This window comes from Chiloscyllium plagiosum, unplaced genomic scaffold, assembly GCF_037043375.1.
Source record: "Chiloscyllium plagiosum isolate Xiang-an unplaced genomic scaffold, Cpla_swu_hap1 HiC_scaffold_1, whole genome shotgun sequence".
Classification (NCBI taxonomy): Eukaryota; Metazoa; Chordata; class Chondrichthyes; order Orectolobiformes; family Hemiscylliidae; genus Chiloscyllium; species Chiloscyllium plagiosum.
In genome coordinates this window covers 138068882-138091262 of record NW_028270139.1, presented here as the reverse complement: position 1 = coordinate 138091262, position 22381 = coordinate 138068882, and the positions used below count along the sequence as shown (strand labels likewise).

At 42.2% G+C, this 22381-nt stretch overlaps 1 long non-coding RNA gene across 1 annotated transcript in view; it reads left to right on the top strand.

Annotated features, from left to right (window-relative positions):
- Positions 1–21771, top strand: part of LOC148152234 (uncharacterized) — a 50593-nt gene extending 28822 nt beyond the window's left edge. The window contains exons 2-3 of the long non-coding RNA XR_015759627.1: positions 2030–2088; positions 21667–21771. This is a non-coding gene — a long non-coding RNA (uncharacterized LOC148152234). The remainder of the gene's footprint in view (positions 1–2029; positions 2089–21666) is intronic.
- Positions 21772–22381: the final 610 nt, after the last annotated feature.

Below are 22381 nucleotides of genomic sequence, written 5' to 3'. Positions count from 1 at the left end.
GTTTTCATATTGTCATGGCTATGAGAAGAGGTGGGTTTATGCTGCAAACATAATTTAAAGTCAAATGCAGTTTTCAGTCCAGTATATCACTAGTAATGGTGAGTAAGGAAAGATCTGAAAAGGACCTGAGGGGTAACTTTTTCACGCAGAAGATGATGCATGTAAGGAACGGGCTGCCAAAGGAAGTGATGGAAGCGGGGACAATAACAACATTTAAACGGTATCGAAATGGTATATGAAATATGAAGGGCTTAGAGGGATATGGGCCAAATGCTGGACAGATTGGAATGTCCGGTTGGTGCAGACAACTTAGACTGAAGGATCTGTTTCTGTGCTGTATGAGATTATGACAGGTAATTGTATTAATTTTAGCAATAAAGTATTTGTACTATTATAATCAAATCACAGAATGGTTCCAGCACAGAAGGAGGCCTTTTAACCATCATATTCATACTAGCTTGTTGCAGGAATAAATCAGTTAATTCTAATTCCCCACGATACATTGCTAGATTTGAAAGGCTAGATTTAAACTGGACCACCAAAACAAAGACAAGTTTCTGCAGACCACCCACAGACTGATTCAACCCCAGCACTGTTAAAATGACCTTTGACTCAAGGTGAGACAGCATGTTAGAGAGGAATAAAACATCTTGGCTGATATTACAATGGTTAATCATTTTCTTCCTGTGTGCTGATCTAAGGCTAACAACACTATCTGCTTGATCTGTAAAGTGTTATGTTTGAATTGAATTGTATATTTTGTGGCCTGATTGGTTAAAATGTGCTTACTTGAAAATATGTTGAATTGCCAAGTGAGATTAAGCACCCAAATCCATGTCTTGAACCTACACCATTCCTCATTCAGTTGTTTGTGTGTCTAATGAACGCAACATATCCACATGATTTGAGAAGTAGTGACAGAAGCAAAACTGTTTCATGGTGAAGCCAAACTGGGATGGGCATGAGAGAAGGGAGGGGGATGTTGAATAACACAGCTAAAGATATTTGAAAAGATTAACAATTAAGTCTGTGTAGTGATTGGAACCAGGGCCAGGTGGATCTCATAATGAGATCCTTGGTTGGAGCTGTTAATCTGGGATAATCAGGGATCCCTGGCTGACAGATATAAATAGGAGATTCCCAGAATCTCCTGATCCTAGGGCTGGCTCTAAACTGGCTGTTCAGAGCCCATGCACAAACCCCATGTAAATAAAGGGTGATTTTGTGATGGGATTAAGGAATTAAGGGCTACAGGGAGAATGTGGGTAAGTGGAGTTGAAATACCCATCAGCCATGATTGAATGGCAGAGTGGACTCGATGGGCCGAATGGCCTTACTTCCGCTCCTATGTCTTATGGTCTTATGGCCTTATGGGATACCGGCTTCTGTGCAGTTGTTTCAGCCTGACATGTGCCTCTTGCCATTTTATTCTGGTCAATACAAAGTGCTGTTGGGAATGGGAATAGGCAGGGTGAATATGAGAGGAACAATTATTGACTGAAAGGTACAGAAGAGTGAGTAAGACAGCCCACAGATAACTAACTGAAATATTGAGCGCAGAATGTATAGCAGCAATGGAAACAAACATAATCTTATATGCCCAAAGGTATTATCTAAACACCCACATAAACTTGCATTATGGTCTGATCCAACTTCACTTAAAGTACTACATATAATCCAGGTCACCATTGTATAGTCAACACATCTCAGCATTTGTGAGGTTCAGAGAAAGGAGAATGCATAACTGGGATTAGAAACTTGAGCAATGAGGAGAGGTAAGGGAAAGGGGCTTTATTGAGGTTGTCATAATTCTAAGGAGCAAACTAAGCAAATCCTAAAATGTCTGATGATACCACAAATTACACGACAAGGGGTCAGGTTCAAATGAAGGAAAAATAACTTACCACTCGCCACTTCAGTCATTCTGCAAAGACAATTATGAATACTGCCTGGGAGTGTAGGTCATACAAACCTTTCAATATCATCAAACTGTGTTTCTCACAGTAATATCCTGTTTTTCTGTACATAGGAAGAAAGTCTGAAAATGTTGACCTTAAGAATTGTTGCTAAAACAAGACTGCTTTAATTGTAAGTATAAGGTCAATTTTCTCCATAAAACACGTGTAAATAGGAAAGCAAGTGATTTGAATCAAATTTTCTGTCTAAGGCTGATAAAGATAACATTGTTTATGCAAAAGAATAATTTCATGCACCCGTCATCATCCAGTTCTATTCAATATTAGAGCTTTCTAATGCTACCACTGGAGCAATGACCTGAATACTAAATAGTTCAGATATATACTTAAGAAAATAAAAAGCATAGAACAAGGAAAGGTCATTTAGCCCATTAAGGCTGACCGTCCAGCAATCAGAGTATAATACAAACTCTTGTAAGATAACAGATTCAAGGAGATGCAAACATGTAGACAAAGATTCCAAAAGATGAAACCCTCTAACAGTGCCTCTCTGATCCCCAAGTACAGTTAGAACCATGGACTCCCTGCAATGCAAGCCATTTGGTCCATTGAGTCTGTAACCACCCTCCAATGAACATGCCACCCAGACCCACCTTCCCACCGTATCCCTATAACCCTGAATGTACCATACTAATTCACCTAGCCTGCACACTACGGGACAATTTAACATGGCCAAACCACCTAGGTGTATATTGTTGGACTGTGGAAGGAAACTTGAGTACCTGGCGGAAACCCAAGGAGAGAATGTGCAAACTTCACACAGACAGTCACGCGAGGCTGGAACTGAATCCAGGCCCCCGGCACTCTGAGGCAATAGTACTAACCACTGTGCCACCAAGCCACCCTTTCTATGAGAAGGAAGCCTAGAATATTGCTCTAAAATGTCAATGTTTTTTTTTGACCAATTACATTCTGCAAATAACATCTCCATTGGAACCATACATTAAATTCAGCAAGTCTTGAGTTCCTCACTTGCATCTTTATTTCCACAACCTAGTCTTATGCTCTTTTAATCTTGAGTTAAGTGAGAATAATTCTACCATTTGGTCCTCATTTCTAAGAGGTTCAAACCTCTGAATTCTCTCTTGAGATGTGAGTGGACAGTGTAATCTAAAAGGAAAAGAGTTCAGGGCTTCTTCAGTGCCATCAAGGTATAATACAGACAAATCACCCTTGGCCTCAAACCGATGTGGAGTAAAGACAGAGAAAAGACCAGCCTCTGATGGAGAGAACATTCAAAGAATATCTAACCTACAATACAATCATAAATGAGGACGTGATTGAGGAGATCCTCCAACTCCCCATCAAAAATGACCTTGGCCCAATGCAGTATTGTACTAATAATCTATCCTAATATACCTCTCACCTCTCACTCAGAAGAACCCCATCTCAACACCCAACACTTGCTTGGAAAATGCAAATTTTTGGTGTCGATTTCAAGAAGGGCCTCATATGACATTTCACCCACCCTTTCCTAAATTTCTTGACTTGGCACAAACATTGTTCAGGGTTATGAAGATTCCGCCCATGATCATAATCATACATTAAATTACGTCATGTGTAAGACACAAATCTCTTGCAGTTAGACGTTTTTGTTTTTCTTCACTACCACTAGGCAGATCCTGTGGATCTCAACCCAAAAGAAAGATGTTGGCATTAAAGTTACCTTCTGGTGACCTATAATCCAGATAGCTGGACTGAGCAGTGACGAGGATACATCATACAACAGCAATGTTCAGTCTCTCTTTCTCGAATCGTACCATAGCACAGAAGGAGAGACTTTGGCCCATTTCCCTGTTGACGTTTTGAGTGAATGATCCCCACCAACTCCTGCCTCCCTGCCTTATCCCCTTTCTGCAAATCTTTTCCTGGTGCAGTTATTTATCCAGTTCTCTTTTGAAAGTTGTTATTCGATATGTTTGCACTGCACTTTAAGGCATTGGATTCCAGTTCTAACAACTCAGTTAACAAAAACATTTCCTCTTATCTTGGTTTTGAATCTTCTGCCAATTATCTTGACCAGGTACCTATACAAGAAAATCAAAGACGGACACAGAAACTACAGTGGGGGAGCAAATAGAAAAGATTGGAGTGAGTAAGAAGATAATTGGATTGGATTTTATATACATGTTAAAAAAAACCCAAAATAAATCAAATTAGTTATTTAACATCTATATTGAGGAAGCTGCTAATGGTGTTATGACAGGAGCAAGTTAATACTTACCTACAAAGATTATGGGTTAATGAAGGGCAGCCAGTATGCATCTGGCATATTCAATATGTGAAAAAGTACCAGATTATGTATGAATAAAAGAAATGTAGTTGAGCCTGGCTGATAATTTTAAGGCGGAAAACATTAAGGAGAGTGTGGCAACAAGGATAGGAAATTGATTAAAAGACAGAAGAGAGAAAGTGATGTTTGATGAAGGGCTATAATCAAAAATGCCACTCAGGGTTGCTGTTCTTTCAAACACATATAAATAATCTGATTGAAGTAGAGGAGATTAAAATAGAAAAAATGTTCTGGTAGCATAAAAGTAGGGAGCATAGTTAACTGTAACAAGGACTACAAGTAGTTTCCATAAAGATTAGATTAGAATCCCTACAGTGTGGAAACAGGCCCTTCAGCCCAACAAGTCCATACCATCCCTCTAAAGAGTAACCCACCCAGACCCATTTCCCTACATTTACCCCTGACTAATGCACCTAATACTATGGGCAATTTAGCATGACCAATCCACCTAACTTACACATCTTTCTGGAGTGTGGGAGGAAACCAGAGCAAACCCACACAGACACAGGGAGAACATGCAAATTCCACACAGACAATCACCCAAGGTGGGAATCACACCCAGGCCCCTGGTGCTGTGAGGCAGCAATGCTAACCACTGAGCCACCATGCCACACAAAGACATGGAGAATAGATTAAGTAGATAGATGATGGAAATTTAATGAGGAAAATGGTAACGTAATTTATGTTGAGAGAAAGATTAAAAAGATGAACCATGCATTAAATGGTGAAACTTTAGAAGCTGAAGGGATGCAGAGGGACTTAAATGTTCAAGTACATAAGAGTGGAATTTCCATCTACATTACAGGAATAAAACTGACAAGGTCAGATCGACTTTTATCTATCATACCCCTCTGATGGTTTTTCAGTGACAATATAAACCGAAATGTGGGATCCCAGGCGTAATCATGCAGCCAAATGTAAAAAGAGCGTGAAAGTTTTGTTTTTAAATCATTGGAAGGAATCTCCTCAGGGTGTGAGTGACACAGGCCATGGTGAGACATTTGGAAAAATCAATTGGGATGTTGAGGAGGCCACTCCTGAATTTCAAGATCAATAAATAAAACTATCCAACATATGGCCAGCTATCGAGGTGAGACTCTCACTAGTGAGTAGGAGCAAGAAATCTATTAACGTGTATTATTGCTGATTATTACCTGTGTTACTACCTCCTTTTTCCTCAGTAACACAAGGTCTCCTATTCTCCCAGCTGCCACATCAAAACTGGTTGCCAAAAGTTCCCAACTTTCCCATCTCCTGGACTAGAACAGGCTACTCTCTTAGTGCCCCCTCTCTTTATGCCATCCTGGGTCTTCTCAACATCCCTACCTTGCCTTAGCCTTTTGTGATTTAGCCCTGCAGCCACAACCTAAAGTACAGTAGTTCTGGCTTGCCTCACTGTTTAATGCTGACATCAAGCTAAGCAGCTTGCTGTTTTTTCCAGAAGTTATCAGTCAATAGAGTGGACAGTGTGCTGTACAAAACCATCTGTTCTCAGTGTTACACTTACACTATGTGCCAGCCGGTTAAGCACAAAATGCACTGCAATTGCTTCAAGCAAACAGCCAGGGCCTCAAATTCAAAATGGAGTAGTCCTCAGTCATTTCAGGGGGAATCCCTTTAGGCAAGGGTTCTCCATACAGGAAGTCAGGGGGCAGTTGCTGATAGCAGTGCAGGATCTTGGCATGATCAATCCACAGTTCAGGCAGTCACAGTCAAGACCCTACTCATAAGGAGTGAATGTTGGGCACACTACCACCTGTCCCATCTCCTTCTGCCTGACTGTGGGCCATCTTCTCCTTGAATGAGGCAAAAGCAGGAATGGATTGAGATGCAACTGTGTGGTACAATTGAAAGTGCTGGTGGAGAACAGGTCATGACTAGTCCTGAGTAAGTGCATAGGTAGTGCACAGAGCATGGATGGTTAGTCATCTGGGGATTGAGTATCAGCAAGTGAGGGAAGATTTTGCATGCAAAGACAAGAACAATGAAGCATGGGGTGTCAATGGAAGTGATAGAGGGAACGTGAGGTAACAGAGAGAAGAGGGTTGTGTTTACCCGACTGGTGCAAAGAAGGTCATTGACCTTCTTTCTACTTCTTTCTCTCTCAGATGTTCCTCTCCTGATCACGACTGGACTAACTGGCTGGCAAACTCAGTCAGGACTAGCAGGCTCCGGTTTCGTGGTCTCCTCTGTCAGTCTTGGGAGAAAGAAACAGTTCTTCGCTGCATCACATCAGCCAAGACCTCCATAAGGTGGTGGGGGTGGGGGCACTAATTTCCCCTTGTCTGCCATGTCTGGGACAAATATCAGGAACTGAGCAGGGCAGCTCCAGACTGCCAGCAATTGACTGATAGCACAATGACCTTTTAAAGGTGTCCTGGCACTGGTGAATACATCTACCTACAACAAATGGGAGAATCAGGCTAGCAATAGATGAGTCAGAACCACAGGAGCATGGTGCATCATTACTGAGGTGAGTTTGGGATGACAGCACAAGAGAACACGTTAGCATCCTAGAGAGAAAAAACTTTCACAAAACTTAACAAACACAACCCTTAGCTACTTTCTGCTAAGAACTTGCCCATTAACTTGGCTGTGATAAATTATTGCATGCAATGTTGTGTTTCTTTCTTTAAGATGAATGTCAATGACAAGGATACAGTGCAGAAGTGATTCATTAGAATGATGCCAAAGATAAGATACATTTATGATGAGACACTGGAAAAATCGGGGCATTTTTTATGAGTATAGGGAAGGAGAAAATGAGTTTGGATAGAAAGAAATTGGGTCTTATAATTCAGGAACATGGAAACACCAATAAATATAGGAATGATACTTACTCTGTTCTTTGGGTGAGATACAATATCTTGAAATTCAGAAACATGCATTCATACTCACATCTACAATTAATTGATCATTTGATAAAAAGCAGAGGAAGATTGCTGACTGAAAAATCAGGCAGTTTTCCTTCTCCAAACAGACATGAGTGAACCATGTGTGTGTTTTAATGATAATTGATTCTAACGATAATTGACAGTGATTACTTCACATTAGGTGTTATTCCAGATTTTTATTAATTCAGATTTCATCATCTACCATGATGAGATTCAAACTCATGTCCCTCAAAACATTAGCCTGAGTTTCTGGATTAATGTCCTTGGACATTAATACTACACCACCACCTCCCTCTTAATCGGGCTGCATTGACTTCAAGTAGTATCCATCCTTTTATGCTTTTCCTTTTTAAACATGTATACAATCAGGAATAAACTGTGTGGTGTTGGAACCATACAGCAGCATTTAGGAAAGGGAATAAATTAATGTTTGGAATTCTTTCCTTTATTGGTCAGAGTATTGAGTACAGGAGTTGGGAGGTCATGTTGTGGCTGTATGGGACATTGGTTAGGCCACTGTTGGAATATTGCGTGCAATTCTGGTCTCCTTCCTATCGGAAAGATGTTGTGAAACTTGAAAGGGTTCAGAAAAGATTTACAAGGATGTTGCCAGGGTTGGAGGATCTGAGCTACAGAGAGAGGCTGAACAGGCTGGAGCTGTTTTCCCTGGAGCGTCGGAGACTGAGGGGTGACCTTATAGAGGTTTACAAAATTATGAGGGGCATGGATAGGATAAATAGACAAAGTCTTTTCCCTGGGGTTGGGGAGTCCAGAACTAGAGGGCATAGGTTTAGGGTGAGGGGGGAAAGATATAAAATAGACCTAAGAGGCAACTTTGTCACACAGAGGGTGGTACATGTATAGAATGAGCTGCCAGAGGATGTGGTGGAGACTGGTACCATTGCAGCATTTAAGAGGCATCTGGATGGGTATGTGAATAGGAAGGGTTTGGAGGGATATGGGCCAGGTGCTGGCAGGTGGGACTAGATTGGGTTGGGATATCTGGCCGGCTTGGACGGATTGGACTGAAGAGTCTGTTTCCATGCTGTACATCTCTATGATTCTATGATTCTATAAAACAAAGTGCAGAATGATTAAGAGGATATTAAGTTGGCTTGTCAGTTTTCTCGGATCTGGAAAAAGAAACTTGCAAGAAATTGACAAGGTGAAGAGATAGAGTCAGAACACTGGCCACATAAATTCATATGATGACATCACAGGCAAGGAATAAATAAATAATTCAAAAATAAGACTTGATCCTGAAAATATGTTTTGAAATTATACCTGCTCCTTCTATCTGATTATGCACAATTAATGAATTGTCAATATTTCTTTATTAGAATATAATAATGTATTAAAATTGCAATAAGCACATGTAAAATAAACACAGGTCTACACAAAGATTAAAAACAAACAAGGCTTTTTATTAATCAAATTACCTGCAAAAATTAGACGTAAAATATTGTGGTCAGAAATTTGAATTTTAGATCATAGACATAGAAAAGCACAGCACAGAACAGGCCCTTTGGTCCACAATGTTGTGCCAAGAATTATTCCTAATCTAAAATAAAATAACCTAACCTACGCACCCCTCAATTCACTGCTGTCCATATGCACGTCCAGCAGTCGCTTAAATGTCCCTAATGACTCTGCTTCCACCACCACCGCTGGCAACGCATTCCATGCATTCACAACTCTCTATACGACTCCTCTATGCAACTCCTCCTAATATTTTAAAACTATGACCCCTCGTGCCAGTCAATCATGCCCTGGGGAAAAGTTGCTGGTGATTGACTCTATCCATGCCTCTCAGTACCTTGTTAAAAATCACACAACACCAGGTTATAGTCCAACAGGTTTAATTGGAAGCACACTAGCTTTCGGAGCGACGCTCCTTCATCAGGAACGTCGCTCCGAAAGCTAGTGTGCTTCCAATTAAACCTGTTGGACTATAACCTGGTGTTGTGTGATTTTTAACTTTGTACACCCCAGTCCAACACCGGCATCTCTGAATCTCAGTACCTTGTATACCTCGATCAGGTCTCCTCTTTTCATCTTTCTCTCCAGAGAGAAAGGTCTGAGCTTAGTCAACCTCTCTTCATAAAACAAGCCCAAGTCATTTATAAAAACTACAAAGAGCAGAGGCCCAAGAACAGAGCCCTGAGGGACACCATTCAACACTGACCTCCAGGCAGAATACTTTCCAGCGACAACCACTCTCTATCTTCTGTCAGCCAACCAATTCTGAATCCAGATAGCCAAATCTCCCTGTATCCCATACCTCCTGGCTTTATGAATGAGCATACCATAGGAAAGATGTGGAAGCTTTGGAGAGGGTGCAGAGAAGATTTACCAGGATGTTGCCTGGAATGGAGAATAGGTCGTACGAGGATAGGTTGAGAGTGCTAGGCCTTTTCTCGTTGGAACGCGAAGGATGAGGGGTGACTTGATAGAGGTTTATAAGATGATCAGAGGAATAGATAGAGTAGACAGTCAGAAACTTTTTCCCCGGGTGCAACAGAGTGTTACAAGGGGACATAAATTTAAGGTGAAGGGTGGAAGGTATAGGGGAGATGTCAGGGAGTGGTGGGGGCATGGAATGCGCTGCCTGTGGGAGTGGTAGAGTCAGAATCTTTGGTGACCTTTAAGCGGCAATTGGATAGGTACATGGATGGGTGCTTAAGCTAGGACAAATGTTCAGTACAACATCGTGGGCCGAATGGCCTGTTCTGTGCTGTATTGTTCTATGTTCTATGTTCTATGTTCTAACCCTATCAAATGCCTTGCTGAAGTCCATATACACCACATCCACTGCTTGACCTTCATTGACCTGTCTCGTCACCTCCTCAAAGAACTCAATAAGATTTGTGAGACATTACCTGCCCCTCACAAAGCCATGCTGACTGTCTTAATCACACTATGCTTTTCCAAATTGTCATAAATCCTATTCCTCAGAATTCTTTCCAAAATCTTGCTGACCACAGACATAAGACTGACTGGTCTGTAATTGCCAGGGATTTCCCCATTCCCCTTCTTGAAAAGAGAAACAACATTCACCTCCCTCTGGTACGACTCCCGTGGAGAGTGAGGAAGAAAAGATCTCCGCCAGCAGCTTAACAATCTCCTTTCTCGCCTCCCGGAGCGACTAGAATAAATCTGGTCTGGCCCTGGGGACTTAATGTTTGCCAAAATTTCCAGCACATCAACTTCATCAATTATGATCTCTTCAAGCCTGTTTCCCAGCTCCTCAAAGTTCTTATTCACAACAAGGTCCTTTTCTTTACTGAAAGCCGAAGGAAAACACTTGTTTAGGGCTTCCCCTATCTGCTCAGACTCCACGCACAAGATCCCTATGCTATCCCTGATCAGCCCTACCTTTTCCCTGATCATTTTTTTCTTCCTCACATATGAGTAAAATGCCTTTGAGTTCTCTCTGATCTTTCTTGCCAAGCCTTTTTTGTGCCCCCTCCTGGCTCTCCTCAGTCCATTACTGAGCTCCTTTCTAGCAAGCCTGTAACTCTCTAAAGCTGTGCTAAATCCTTGCTTTCTCCACTTTACGTAAGCTGCCTTCTTCCTTTTGACGAGAAGCTCCTCTGTTCTCGTCATCCGAAGTTCCTTAATCTTCCCCCTTCTTGCCTGTCTCAGAGGAACAAATTTATGCATTACTCGCAACAACTGCTCCTTAAACAGTCTCCATGTGTCTGCTGTGTCCTTTCTGTGGAACAATTGTTCCCAATCTGTACTTCCTAACTCCTGTCTAATAATGTCATAATTTCCTTTTCCCCAGTTCACTTGGTAACTGCTCCTTTCCCTCTCCAAGGCTATGGTAAATGTGAGGAGAAAGTGAGGTCTGCAGATGCTGGAGATCAGAGATGGAAATGTGTTGCTGGAAAAGCGCAGCAGGTCAGGCAGCATCTAGGGAACAGGAGAATCGACGTTTCGGGCATTAGCCCTTCTTCAGGAATGAGGAAAGTTGGTCCAGCAGGCTAAGATAAAAGATAGGGAGGAGGGACTTGGGGGAGGAGCGTCGGAAATGTGATAGGTGGAAAGAGGTCAAGGTGAGGGTGATAGGTCAGACTGGGGTGGGGGCGGAGAGGTCGGGAAGAAGATTGCAGGTTAGGAAGGCGGTGCTGAATTTGATGGATTTGACTGAGACAGGCTGGGGGGAGGGGAAATGAGGAAACTGGTGAAATCCGAGTTCATCCCTTGTGGTTGGAGGGTTCCTAGCCGGAAGATGAGGCGTTCTTCCTCCCACCGTCGTTTCGCTGTGGTCTGACGATGGAGGAGTCCAAAGACCTGCATATCCTTGGTGGAGTGGGAGGGGGAATTGAAATGTTGAGCTACAGGGTGGTTGGGTTGGTTGGTCCGGGTGTCCCAGAGGTGTTCCCTGAAACGCTCCGCAAGCAGGCGGCCCGTCTCCCCAATATAGAGGAGGCCACATCGGGTGCAAAGGATGCAATAGATGATATGTGTGGAGGTACAGGTGAATCTGTGGCGGATATGGAAGTTTCCTTTGGGGCCTTGGAGGGAGGTGAGGGGGGAGGTGTGGGTGCAAGTCTTGCACCTCCTGCGGTTGCAGGGGAAGGTGCCGGGAGTGGAGGTTGGGTTGGTGGGGGGTGTGGATCTGACGAGGGAGTCACGGAGGGAGTGGTCTTTACGGAATGCTGATAGGGGAGGGGAGGGAAATATATCCTTGGTGGTGGGGTCCGTTTGGAGGTGGCGGAAATGGCGGCGGATGATGCGCTGTACATGGAGGTTAGTGGGGTGGTAGGTGAGGACCAGTGGGGTTCTGCCCTGGTGGCGGTTGGAGGGGCGGGGTTCAAGGGCGGAGGATCGGGAAGTGGAAGAGATGCGGTGGAGGGCATCGTCGACCACGTCTGGGGGGAAATTGCGGTCCTTGAAGAAGGAGGCCATCTGGGATGTGCGTTTTTGGAACTGGTCCTCCTGGGAGCAGATGCGGCGGAGTCGAGGGAATTGGGAGAATGGGATGGCGTTTTTACAGGGGGCAGGATGGGAGGAGGTGTAGTCCAGGTAGCTGTGGGAGTCGGTTGGTTTGTAGTAGATGTCCGTGTTGATTCGGTCGCCTGAGATAGAAATAGAAAGGTCGAGGAAGGGGAGGGAGGAATCTGAGACTGTCCAGGTGAATTTGAGGTCGGGGTGGAAGGTGTTGGTGAAGTGGATGAACTGTTCAACCTCCTCGTGGGAGCACGAGGCGGCGCCGATACAGTCATCGATGTAGCGGAGGAAAAGGTGGGGGGTGGGGCCAGTGTAGTTGCGGAAGATGGATTGTTCCACATATCCTACGAAGAGGCAGGCATAGCTGGGGCCCATGCGGGTGTGGTAAATGTGAGGCAGTTGTGGTCACTGTCACCAAAGTGTTCTCCCACCGTGAGATCTGACACCTGTCCTATCTCATTGTCGAGCACCAAATCCAAAATGGCCTCTCCCCTCATCGGCCTGTCTACGTACTGAGTAAGGAAACCCTCCTGAACATACCTGACAAAAATGACTCCATCCAAACCATCTGAACTAAGGAGGTTCCAGTCAATATTGGGAAAGTTGAAGTCAGCCATAAGAACAACCCTGTTACATCTGCATTTTTCCAAAATCTGCTGGCTTACACCATTCTGTAGAAAACCCCCTAATAGCAGTCACAGAACTATTCTCCTCGTTAACCACATGGTTATTCACATAACGTTTCCCTCTCACATTCATGCAAGATTATCTTTAATACCACAGTGCTCTTTTCTTTCTCCTGCTTCTTCTTTCAAAACCAAATTGTTGGTTTAATTAAAGGGTTTAATCCATGTTTGAAGTTTGAACAGTTGGTTGTGGTTTAATGAAGACTGTTCCCATCAGTATTCCATATGGAGCATTCAAATTGAATGGAGCACCAAACGTTTTCCACACACTCATTTTTGTTATATTGTCATGCACTGTCTTGATGTGATAATCAGTCAAGATGCAGAAAAGTGATCAAACTGTTGATAAACATTCTCTTCAGTATAGTCACTACATGTTGACCTGTTGTGTGAATAATGGATGGCATTATCTCAATCTGGCCGTAGAGTGCTAAAATGGCAATGCTGTAAATATTACCATCCATATCTTGCCTTAACTGCATTTAAACATTCTGTAATAAGTTTAAATTACTAAAACATTGTACATAAAAGTGCATGCTGTAATCACAGAACCATACAGTGCAGGGGAGGGCAATTAAGCCTGTTAAACCCTTTGAAAAAAGCTACTGGTTAGTGCTACTTGACAGCTCTTTCCTCAACTCCAAAAAACTTTCCCTTTCCGGTATTTATCCAATTCTCTTTTGAATGTCATTAGTGAATCTGCTTCTACCACCCTTTCAGGCAATGCTTTCCAGATCATAACGTATTGGCACTACATTCTGCATATTTAGAAAGTTTCTCCTCCTCAATTGTTAGGTTTAACCTGCAAAAGATACAACTGATATTATCCACAAATTGATATAGCACATGAATCCAATATTGAACATTGCCATTACTGGTAAAATATCAGATGAACTTACTTAGGGTGATGGTTGTTGAAGATTTAAAATGACAATTATTATGTTTAATTAATTTTGAATTAATTCACAATGATTAAGAATTACTATATTACATGTGCCACAATCAAAGGCTTGTTAGGTTGGTGTGATAATTTGCAAGCCGAGATTGTTATCATTTTATTTCTTCTCATACATGGGTTTTTTTTCCAAGGGGCATTGGTTTGGTGGCATGATGGTAATATCGCTGAACAAGACCAGGCTGTGGTGAAATGAGATAAAATCACACCAAAGAAGCTACTGGAGTTAATAAGTGTCAAGATTAGAGTGGTACTGGAAAAGCACAACAGATCAGACAGCATCCGAGGAGCAGGAAAATCTGAAGGGCTCCTGCCCGAAACATCGATTTTCCTGCTCCTCGGATGCTGGCTGACCTGTTGTACTTTTCCAGCACCACTCTAATCTTGACTCTGATCTCCAGCATCTGCAGTCCTCACTTTTGCCCTGCTAGAGTTAATAAACCTGGAATAGTGAGCCCCAGGAAGCTATCATCAATTAGTGTAAATACCAATCTGTTTCACTGACTTTAAAAAGGAAAACCACCAGAGATGTGACTCCCTATCCACAGCAATTCATAGTTACTTCTGAAATGGACTAATGTGTTACGCAGGGTAATTTGGAGTGGAGATAAATGCTGGCCTTGCCAATGATTTGGAGAAGCCGGTGTTGGACTGCACAAAGTTAAAAATCACACAACACCAGGTTATAATTTAACAGGTTTAATTGGAAGCACACTAGCTTTCGGAATGCTGATCCTTCATCAGGTGGTTGTGCCAATGACATCCATATCCCAGATATATAAAAGATTAAATTTAATGCAGAAGTGATTCATCGTGTTAGGAAGAACATGTGAAACACGTATAACTACCAGCCTCTAATCCAGATAAATGGTAAGAGTTCCTGGCAGAAAAGGACATTTATTAAAAAGAACATGCATTCAGCATGGCAATAAACTGACGAATCAAAGTCTATCTGCCTGGTCTGTGGTTAATCAGTTAGCAAAGGTTGACAGTTAACAAATCCTGCTTTATTTCCATGCCAAGTCGGGTTCCTTCTTTTCTTGTTGTATAAATTGGTGCCCCCTTCCAAAGTTTAATTTCCTCATGAATGTAAGACAAAAATGATTGACTTTATGTCCCCTTTTGGCAATTGAAGGGTATTAGGTTGTAATCTGCTAAATCCAAATGATGATAAATATGAATGGGAATAGCAGTCATGCAATGGGGTGATGTGTAAGTGATGTGCAGATACCCAGCTGAATCCTATGAGAAATGTACAAGAGCTCTCATTCATTGGGAAGAATGGATGACTGACAGAAGGAAATTGACGAGGGAGATCAACCAGCATTATGCTGATACCCGGTAAAATGGGAGTGGCTGAAATAAGAAGGTTACTCAGAGGCAATGCTACCAAACCCGGTGTAACATTCTACCAGGGGCACTCTATGTCAGTTAGATCCCAGCTTTAACTTTGTGATCAGGCATTGTCTTAGACACAGGATACGGTTATCCCTGCACTAATCTTAAACAGCACTAGTCCTATCCCCAAACATTTTTTAAAAATTCATTCATTGGATGTGGGCATCACTGGCTGGGCCAGCATTTATTGCCCATCCTTAATTGCCCAGAGGGCAGTTAAGAGTCAACCACATTGCCGTGGGTTGGGAGTCACGTGTCAGCCAGACCAGGTAAGGATGGCAGTTTTCCTCCTTAAGGGAGATGAGTGAGCCAAAGGCACTTTCCCTGATAATTGACAATGATTTCATAGCCATCGTCAGATTCCTAATTCCAGAATTTTATTGAATTCAAATTTCATCTGCCACAGCGAGATTTGAACTCAGTTCCCTAGAACTCTTGATAAATAGTCTATCACAAAGCTATCACCTATTCATACTACCCAAATGACACTCCCATTTCCTATCCTAGTAATCATCTGATAGATTCAGGCATGGAAAATTACTGGCAGTTTTATCCTGCTAATTAATGTTAAATATATTAAGATGAGGATTTTTTCAAAACATCACTGCTTTCGGTTATATTTGACAACTACCAGATCAGATAAAAAGTTGTTTCACTTCCCGAAGGGTGGTTTACAGTCCTCTGCTCGAGATAAAACTCCACTTATTTGTCACTAACAGGACCACTAGCTTTTTATTTGAGCAAAGTTAAAAATCACACCATACCAGATTATAGTCCAACAGGTTTATTTGGAAGGTAGCAGCGCTACAAAACCTAGTATTTTCAAATGAATCTGCTGGACTATAACCTGGTGTGGTGTGATTTGTTACATTGTCTACCCCAGTCCAACACCGGTACCTTCACATCATTAATAAATAGAACAATATAGCACAGGAATGGGTCCTTCGGCCCAAGATGTTGTGCTGAACATGGTATCATTTATTGTTTGTGCATTTTAGCTCTCAATAGGTTGAATTTAAACAGATAACTACTGAAACGAGGTGACGACCAATATGTGCTTCCCCCACTGGAGAGTGGCTATTAGCCTACATTATCCATCACTGATACACAAATGGAAACTGAAAAGTTTATTTCTCCAGTGGGAGATTTAATGATGAGAAAATTGTTGTTGTCCAAAGAAAAATCAATGTTCTGAATTAATTGGTAAATAAAACATCGTAATGACTTCCCCCAGCAGCAGTAAAAGTCAATGATAATCATGTCACCTTGGACAGCCGTTATGAGCATAAGGAGAGAAGACAAATTAAAGACTAGCTGGGTTGGATGACACCAAATATATCATGTCAGTAGACACGTAAGGAATTGCCAAGCTGTGAACCCCACATTTATTCTTGAATTAATTGCCGATGGTCGGCTTTGGGCTTTCCTGTGCGTTAATGTAGCATTCATTCACTGAAAGGATAGCAAAATAGAAAGATATTAGTAATATGAACATACTTCAATCATGTTCTTATTCTAAGTAGAACTTACGTGATGACAGATATTGGCATATAACATGGATTCTGTCAATAGTCAGTAAAAAAGAAATTATTTTTATAGCACCTTAAACATATCAAGTCCATGGGGCATTATAAAACAAAGCATGACACAGAGCACATTAGGGAATTTATTAGGTCAGATGATGATAAGCTTGGACAAAGACGTGGATCTTAAGGAGTTATTTGGAGGGCATCAGTGTTTACTATGGAGAAGGACATGGAAGGTAAAGGCATGTGGAGAAATAGATGGTGACATCTTGAAAAATGACCATATTACAGAGGAGGAGGTACTGAATGTCTTGAAATACAGAAAAGTGGATAAATCCACAGAACCTGATCAGGTTTACCCAGAACTCTATGGGAATCTAGGGAAGTGATTGCTGGGCCATGAGCCGAGATATTTGTATCATCGATAGTCACAGGTGAGGTGCCAGAAGACTGAGATTGGCTAATGTTGTGCCACTATTTAAGAAAGGTGTTAAGGAAAAGCCAGGGAACTATAGACCAGTGAGCCTGACATTGATATGGGCAAGTTGTTGGAGGGAATCCTGAGGGACAAGATATACATGTATTTGGAAAGGCAAGGATTGTTTAAGGATAGTCAGCAGGGCTTTGTGCGTGGGAAATCATGTCTCACAAACTTGATTGAGTTTTTTGAAGAAGTAACAAAGAGGATTGATGAGGGTAGAGTGGTGGACATGATCTATACGGACTTCAGTAAGGCGTTGGACAAGAATCCTCATGAGAGACTGGTTAGCAAGGTTAGATCTCATGCAATACAGGGAGAACTAGCCATTTGGATACAGCACTGGCTCAAAGGTAGAGGACGGAGAGTGGTGGTAGAGAGTTGCTTTCAGACTGGAGGCCTGTGACCAGTGGAGGGACACAAGGATCGGTGCAGGATCCATTACTTTTTGTCATTTATATAAATGATTTGGATGTGAACATAGGAGGTATAGTTAGTAGGTTTGCAGATGACCCCAAAATTAGAGGTGTAGTGGACAGCGAAGGTTATCTCAAAGTACAACAGGATCTTGATCAGATGAGCCAATGGGCTGAGGAGTGGCAGATGGAGTTTGGAATATAGAACATAGAACAATACAGTGCAGAACAGGCCCTTTTTCCCTCGATGTTGCGCCGACCTGTGAACTATTCTCAGCTTGTCCCACTACACTATATCATCATCATCCATGTGCTTATCCAAGGATTGTTTAAATCTCCCTAATGTGGCAGAGTTGACTACATTGGCAGGTACATTCCCTTACCACTCTCTGAGTAAAGAACCTGCCTCTGACATTTGTCTTAAATCTATCACCCCTCAATTTGTAGTTATGCCCTTTCGTACAAGATGACGTCATCATCCTAGGAAAAAGACTTTCACTATCTACCCTATCTAATCCTCTGATCATCCTGAATGTCTCCATCAAATCCCCTCTAAGTCTTCTTCTTTTCAATGAGAACAGACCCAAGTCTCTCAGCCTTTTCTCATAAGACCTTCCTTCCAGACCAGGCAACATCCTGGTAAATCTCCTCTGCACCTTTTCCAATGCTTCCACTTCCTTCCTGCAATGGGGCGACCTGAACTGTACACAATATTTCAAGTGTAGCTGCACTAGCATTTTGTATAGTTGCAGCATGACATTACGGCTGGGGATCTCAATCCCTCTACGAATGAAACCTAACACACCGTATGCCTTCTTAACAGCACTATCAATCTGGGTGGCAACTTTCAGGGATCTATATACATGGACTCCAAGATCCCTCTGCATGTCCACACTACCAAGAATCTTTCCATTGACTCAGTACTCTGCCTTCCTGTTATTCTTCCCAAAGTACGTGACCTCACATTTAGCTGCATTGAACTCCATTTGCCACCTCTCAGCCCAATTCTGCAGTTTATCCAAGTCCCCCTGCAAACTGTAACATTCTTCCAAACTGTCCACTGCTCCACCGACTTTAGTGTTATCTGCAAATTTACTAATCCATCCATCTATGCCTGCGTCTAAGTCATTTATAAAAATGACAAACAGCAGTGGTCCCAAAACAGATCCTGTGACACACCACTAGTAACCAGACTCCAGGCTGAATATTTTCCATCAACCACCACTCACTACCTTCTTTCAGAAAGCCAGTTTCTAATCCAAACTGCTAAATTACCCTCAATCCCATGCCTTTGCATTTTCTCCAAAATCTCGATAAATGCGAGGCGCTGCATTTTGGAAAAGCAATTCAGAGCAGGACTTATACACTTAATGGTAAGGTCTTGAGGAGTGTTGGAGTGCACGTTCATAGCTTCTTGAAAGTAGAGTCGCAGGTAGTGAAGAAGGCATTTGGTATGCTTTCCTTTATTAGTCAGAGCATTGAGTATAGGAGTTAGGAGGTCATATTGTGGCTCTATAGGACATTGGTTAGGCCACCTTTGGAAGATTGCGTGCAATTCTTGTCTCCTTCTTATGGGAAAGATGTTGTGAAACCTGAAAGGGTTCAGAAAAGATTTACAAGGATATTGCCAGGTTTGGAGGATTTGAGCTATTGGGAGAGGCTGAATAGGATGGGGCTATTTTCCCTGGAGGGTCGGAGCGTGAGGGTTGACTTTATAGAGGTTTATAAAATCATGAGACGCATGGATAGGATAAATAGACAAGGTCTTTTCCCTGGAGTGAGTGAGCCCAGAACTAGAGGGCATAGGTTTAGGGTGAGAGAGGAAAGATATAAAAGAGACTTAAGGAGCAACTTTTTCACAGAGGGTGGTGCATGCTTGGAATTAACTGCCAGAGGAAGTGGTGGAGGCTAGTTCAATTACAGCATTTAAGAGGCATCTGGTTGGGTATAAGAATAGGAAGGATTTAGAGGGATATTGGGCCAAGTGCTGGCAAATGGGACTGGATTATGTTAGGATATCTGGTCAGTATGGATGAGTTGGACCGAAGGGACTGTTTTCGTGCTGGTCATCTCCATGACTATGACTCTACGAAGTACAGAGGCAGAAGACAATATTCCAGGGCTTGGCATCCAGGCAACTGAAGGCACAGCCACCAATGGTGAAGCAATGTAAATCGGGAAGTCAGAGTGGAAATCTGTGTATATCTTAGAACTGGGGGGATTATTGAATAAGAAATTGGAGTGGATTATAGAATAAGGCTAATATGAGGCTTAAAGTGGCTTTGAAAGAAAAAGTAAAAATGTTAAAATCATGTTGTCACTTGACTAGTGTATCCGTGAGCACAGGAATAATAGAGAAACAGAAACTGCTGTAAGACACAGGCAGCAGTTTTGAATGGACTCAGGTTATGCAGGATAAAATGTGAGAGATTAACCAGGACTTCATTGTAGTAATCAAATTTGGAGATAATGAAGACAAGAATAAGTGTTTCAGGGACAGCTGAGCTCAGATATGGAAACCTGGCATGCTTCAGAGGTGAAAATAGTTGAGTTTATCACAAAAATACAAGACTGAAAGTTGAACTCACAGTCAAATATGACAACAAAGATGTGAACAGGCTGTCATAATCTTAGCTGAAAATGTGTTGCTGGAAAAGCACAGCAGGTCAATGCATTCCTGATGAAGGGTTACGCCAAAAAGGTTGACTTTCCTAATCTTAGTCTGTTAAAAAAGATGGATTTGGTAGCTCACTAGTGGAGTTTGGCAGAGACAGCCCATCTTCCCAATAGCCAATGGTGATTGGATAACTCTCTTGAGGTTTGTAAGACTATGGGTTATGCTAGTGTTCCTGTGTGCAATGTAGTGTAGGTTACAATATTTACTTCTTTATCTCAGTGAGGAAACAAAATAAAATAGCTGACCTACATGAGACAGGACATTAGATTGAAAGTTAAAATAAACTAAAACAGGAAATTGTGGTTAGGATCAATCTGACTGTTGTAGTGGTTGTCACATGCACTATGTGCACCTTTGACATTGTACATTGATCTGACAAAACATCTGGGATCTTATCAAATCAAATCAGAATCAAGCATCCACAGGGAGGTCATTGACTCAGGGCTAGTCCAGGTCTGGTGTCCATCTAAGTGACACAAGCCAAATCCAAATGAACCTATGGGGATCAAACCTCAAAACATATTTTAACAAAAGCCAAATGTAACTTGCCACATGCAACTCAATGAAACAGGCCCTTCTGTTGACCTGCCCTCCACCTCCCCAGCTCCCACCACCCCCCTCCCCCCCCCACCAGCCCCAGGATGGTTTGCCCATTTTAAGTCGATTGATGCCAGTCTTCTTGCTTGAACAATGATAGCCTGTTATCCCCGGAGGAGATGTGGAAGATCGGTGATGGTGAAGGAGAAATGGTGAAACGACCAATCACAAGTGTAGAGTCAGGAACAGTACCTTGAGTAAGAGAAATGATCTGTTTTGGTTAGTATCTCTGATATATCCTGAAATATACAGTGTGGGATGTGCTTAGATCATCACAATCCGAGGAGAATGTGAGGACTGCAGATGCTAGGGAGTCAGAGTTGAGAAGTGTGGCAGTGGAAAAGCACAGCAGGTCAGGCACCATCCGAGGAACAGGAAAGTCAACGTTTTGGGCGTAAACCCTTCATCAGGAATGCATTGACCTGCTGTGCTTTTCCAGCACCACACCTTTCAACTCATCACAATCCAATCCTTGGAATAACCCTTCAAGTGGGCATTAGGAATTTACGTCAGTAAGGGAGCTTATTCCTAATCTGCTTTAAGTGGATAGTGTGGGATGCCTGGGAAATCGACAAACACATTATTTTGTGGGATAATTTGTGTTTTCCTTTGGGCAATGGATGTTGATCACCAGAATTCCCCCTTGAGAGCCCATAAGATGTGTGTACAGAGGAGCAATTTCTAATCTGGGCCTTTTAATTTGCTCAGTCCAGTTCATGTGTTGCCTGTGCACATAAGGAATGATGCAAGAATTATTTGCATCTCAAATAATTGAGTATCGCAGGGAACATAACATTCTTACATTTATTTACAGGCTAACTTCCATGAATTGTTACTACATGAACCGTTATAGAAAACTGCCTTCATTTGGAACTGCATGGAAAGCAATTGAAATTCCCAGGTGACTTCACAAATAAAATCTAAAAATATAATATTAGAACACTTAGAGGAGTTTTTAAATACTCATGTCTGCACATTTGGCATGTAGTCTACTGTACAAAAGGTAAAGTAGAATGAGTTTTATATATAATAAAACACAGAATAAAACACAGATGCTGGAGATCTGAAATAAATAAACAGAAATTGTTGGAGAAACTCAGCAGGTCTGTGTGCAGAGAAAACATTTAAAGTTTTGAGTCATAGTCATAGGGGCCGATAGTTCATTGAGCTGGCCCATCAAGTCTGTATTGGTCAAAGAAAATCACACCTAACTATTCAAATCCCATGATTTGCCGGTGCCTGTGTTGGTCTGGGGTGGACAAAGTTAAAAATCACCAGGTTATAGTCCAACAGGTTTATTTGGAACTGAAAATGTGTTGCTGGAAAAGCGCAGCAGGTCAGGCAGCATCCAAGGAACAGGAGAATCGACGTTTCGGGCATAAGCCCTTCTTCAGGAATCATGCCCGAACCGTCGATTCTCCTGTTCCCTGGATGCTGCCTGACCTGCTGCGCTTTTCCAGCAACACATTTTCAGCTCTGATCTCCAGCATCTGCAGCCCTCACTTTCTCCAGGTTTATTTGGAAGCACT